This window comes from Aristolochia californica, unplaced genomic scaffold (genome assembly GCF_029961685.1).
Source record: "Aristolochia californica isolate CCGP_79_NKW_82.1479 unplaced genomic scaffold, dmAriCali1.0.hap1 SCAF_3, whole genome shotgun sequence".
Taxonomy (NCBI): Eukaryota; Viridiplantae; Streptophyta; class Magnoliopsida; order Piperales; family Aristolochiaceae; genus Aristolochia; species Aristolochia californica.
In genome coordinates, this window is record NW_027181992.1 from 22,440,165 (window position 1) to 22,444,551 (window position 4,387).

The 4,387-nt window shown below is 45.2% G+C and overlaps 1 pseudogene; it reads right to left on the reverse strand.

The window, feature by feature from the left end:
- Positions 1 to 321: 321 nt before the first annotated feature.
- On the reverse strand, positions 322 to 3,285 carry LOC137959468 (probable galacturonosyltransferase 7; annotated as a pseudogene).
- Between the last annotated feature and the right edge of the window lie 1,102 nt (positions 3,286 to 4,387).

Sequence of the window (4,387 nt, forward strand, 5' to 3'; positions counted from 1 at the left end):
ACTCGTTGCTATGGAGTCCACAACGTCACTCCCCTCCTGGAGAACGAGCTTGCCTGTGAGCTCGAAGGTAGGGAAGGCGTGCCGAAATGGATCTACGGTATCCCATGTAGCCGGTTCTCCCCGCGAGCCATAGGTTCCACCTGCAAGGAGGAAACAATTTTTTTTTTTTCTCCGGGAATCCCTTTTACCTGGGTGCCATTTCTGTAGTGTTTATCCCATCCAATAGACCAGCCACAATGGCCTCATAAGCCTCTGCATGCAAGGAAGCCACCAACCGCCATGCCAAAAGTTCAGTGAGATCCTTTGTTGTAGGGACTCCAATCAGTCGCCCCTGTATTGGTTTATGCCAAGGTCTAGCCATGGTTTCGTGTTGCCATTGTAATGCAATACAGCTGCTTGCTTTATCATTTCTGTATCAACCCAATAGTTGTAGCCCAATCCTGACAATGCCCATGAATTGTCTAATGCAGAAATCCAATTCTGAAATGCAAGCAAGTTCGCAGGCAAGGTTCCAGCACTCTTCAAATCCTTATCCTTGCCCTGTGGCTGTAGGTGCCTCGAGTAGGTTTCTGTGAGATTACTGTCTCTCCACCTTTCCAGATCGGTCACATTTAGACCAGACATCCATGCACATGAGTTGCAGTCAAGAATATTCTGACCCAGAGAATTTCTAAACTGACCAAGCCTCACCCTGCAGTACTCTACTGCCCCATTCACCTTTCCTTCCATATCAAGGCTCCACAAAGGCGAAAAATCTCGTTTAAGAACAATATCATCACCCAAAACTACCACCCTTTGAAAATTTGGAAATAGTTCGGGAAGGAAAACGTGTGTTGATCCAAATACAGACATATATTCCGTTCTCGTCTGGATGGCAGCCGGATTGTCAGCACTTCGGATGGAAACATGGAGCTCGTCATGTACCAATGGATGAGATACAAAACCTTCCATATGTTTGAGGTTCAGGTCATCAATATTCAGGACATCAATGACCACATTTTGGTATTTGTGTCTGAAAAACCAGAGCTTCGTTGCAAAATAGTTCTGCCCATCAGTGACCACATGAAAAACCTGGTTTACAGTCTCCTCTGCTGAGTGAGATCTGAAGTATTCGACTATCAATCTCATTGACAAACAGTGGAGAGTCTTTGGCACAGTATCAACACCAAGTTGGTATAAGAAAGCACTCTGTTTCATGTGAAAATGAGCTTCATCCTCAGTTAGATCAAGTAACTGCCTAAATTTCTTATCCACATTGCTGGTGCATGCAATGTGGAAGATCAGAATCTGTTGTCGTTTCACTGAGCATGCGCTCATATTCTTGAATGTTCATCTTCATTTCATGTGACAGCTTATCCTGTGTTGGAAGTTTAGCAATACTAGGATAATAAGCTTTCGCCACAAAAAGCTGATTCTTTAATTGCTTTACTTTAAAGTCCTGCATTCATTCTGTATGCTCATCATGCCAAAGGCAGTAGCTACCAAATTCAAGTTGACATGAAGCTGCAGTTGCATCACTCTTGTCTTGGTCCAATTTGTCAAAAGGTATATACCAGTGGTGTGCATTTGTCACTGTATTCAGAGGCGTCAGTGCTAATATGAATGCAAGAAAAGAAATTGTTGGAAGCGTAACTTCAGATGCTGAATGGGTATAATATCTCGTTGTGCACACTGTATTTATGTCATCAATAACTACAATGGACTGATGAAGAGCATCAGCCACCCTGAGAGCCGTTCTAGCACATTGTGGGGCATCACCGAGATGTTTCTGAAGCAACTCAATACCAACCTCACTCAGTCCAGTGGCAGATGTGGAATTAGCCAGTGCCTTTGGAAGTAAAGGTGGGCTAGTACCAGGCTGTCCAGAGAGGAGCACGTTCTGTGTAGGAGTAATTCGAATGACTGCTGTTTGCTGCTCGACGGGAGCCTGCTCAGTGGCAACAGTAGGCTCATGTTCCGCATTCTATGCAATTCAAGGCTAACTTTAGCCTTGCGCCCTTGGAACGTTACGTGGTGGCCGGCTAGCTCAAAAATCATGGTTAAAGTGGCGAAATCCCACAAAATCGGTCCCAACATGTGGAGCCATTTAATGCCGAGAACCATATCGAATTCTGCTAGAAAGGTAATAAGAAATTCGGCCTTGAACTGCTGACCTTCAATGGAAAACATCACAGCCTTGCTGATTCCATAACTTGGAAGTTTGTCTCCATTAGCCACAGACACTAAAGCGATTTGATGAGGCTGCACTTGAAGTGGTAACTGTTGGGCCGCCTTGAAGCTTATAAAATTATGGGTACTTCCTGAGTCAACCAGACTTCGGAGAGGTTACTCATTGACGAGAGCACCAAGTTGCATGGTGTGGGTGGATTGGAGGCCAGTAATGGCATGGAGAGAAATTTCAGGTTCTTTTTCTTCCTCTACCTGCTCTGCGTGTATGGACTCGTCCTCCTCATTATTTTCCAATTCTAGCCAAAATAACTTCTGACATTGATGACCAAATGTATATTTTTCATCACAATTATAACACAACCCACTGGATCTTCTGTCTTCCATTTCTGCTCTTGACATTTTTTTGATAAATGCTGGTGGAGGCTGACTAGTCTTGGTTGTTGTGGAAGTATTTGCAGGGGCACTGAAGCGCCATGTGCTGTTAGTAGCAGACATGTTATTCTGCCAAGGCTTACGATTTTGAATTCTTTGTTTGGCCTCTAGAGTGCGGACCGAGTTCATTGCTCGGGCTAAATTAGAGGGAGTGAGGAGCTCAACCTCTAACTGGAGGGACTCTAATAATCCAGCAGTAAATAAGCCCACCTATTGATCCACCCGGACTATTTTACTGGATCTGGCCAATTTTTCTTGAAATGCCTGCTGGTATTGCTCTAGGGTGCCGGTTTGATGCAACAAGGCTAGGTCCCCTAATGGATTGCTCTGAGCAGGCAGTCCAAACTGAATTGTGCATAAATCTTTAAATTCTTCCCAGTCTATGTCCGGATTTTCCATTTCGAGTTGGTGGCCCCATAGTTGCGCTTCATCGAGTTGTTGCCCCCATAGTTCAGCTGTTCTTTGATGAGAAATTTTTTTCTCACACCTATATAACCAAATTAAGGACTCCTCGAATTCCTTAAACAACGGAAAATCCAACTTTGTGTACCTCGGGATGGCCTCACCACTAGAACCCGAGCTCATGCCATTTACGGTTTGCTTTGTTCGACCCACAAAGTGGTCGCCTAGCATAGCCGCAAGGCTCCTCCTCCCTTCACTAGGAGTGAGGTTTCTTACCCCCATCAATTCGTCAAGTATAGAAGAAATTTGTTGGATTTTGGCATTTACCTGAGACGCTCTGCTTTCCATCAAAATCGCCAGATGTCCCTTTGTCTCTTCTTGCCTGGATTGTATCATTTCCCTAACGGTAGATATCCAATCTTCATTGTTTGATGGAACTCCCAATTCGGCATGCTTTGATACCAAGATGTTGTGATCTTTGACATGGACCGAGTAATGCGACGCTGGGAGAGTTTTTCTGGAATTCCCGAGCCTGAATCTGGTTTCCGACTTCGCTCTGGACAACCTATTTTGACTGGTTAGGGTGAATCAGTGAAATAGAAGTTGGGAAAGGGGAAAACAATGGAGGAGAAGGGAGATTAAGACTCGTCAAAGGGAGTCTTTACCTTGGGTTCCAGGGGAACACCGACCCGGTTCCTTTGGAAGAACGCAGATCCCGTGAATATTTCTTCTTGTCTTTCGTTTCCTTCTCGATGGCCTAATAAGCAAGACTTGAGCATAGAATTTTGAAATATTACAAATCCTGCCCTCATGGGCTACCTACTTGAAAATAATCAATTTAAATGACATAACTAGCTAAGTTACTGAACTACTCCACTGAGTCACTGACTCGTCTACATCACCTCTGGACTACTTGTTGCTATGGAGTCCACAACATCATGTGATGTTATGGTCTAGGGTTATGTACCTATGTCTTCCACTCCTGAGAGGCCGGTCTTTTGGGTAGTATTGGATAGGTACTTAACATTTTGTATCAGAGCTAGCGCTACGTCACGAGATCGAATCCCGGAGGGGGTGATAGCGAAGGGAGAGACCTAGCGGAAGGGGCGACCAAAGTGTGCTTCCTGCACCAATGGGCCATCACTATATGCGGAAGGGGCGACTTGAGTGTGTTCCCACACCATGGGCTATCGCTAGAGTAGGCCGTCGCAAGTGGGCCACCATGGACGTTGGCTCTCGCGAGAGTGGGTGTGATGTTATGGTCTTGGGTTATGTACCTTTGTCTTTCGCTCCAGAAAGGCTGGTCTTTTGGGTAGTATTGGCTAGGTATTTAACACGTTGCTGCTGCTCAGCCCCTTTGAGCCACCACAATGCCAGGAAAGAC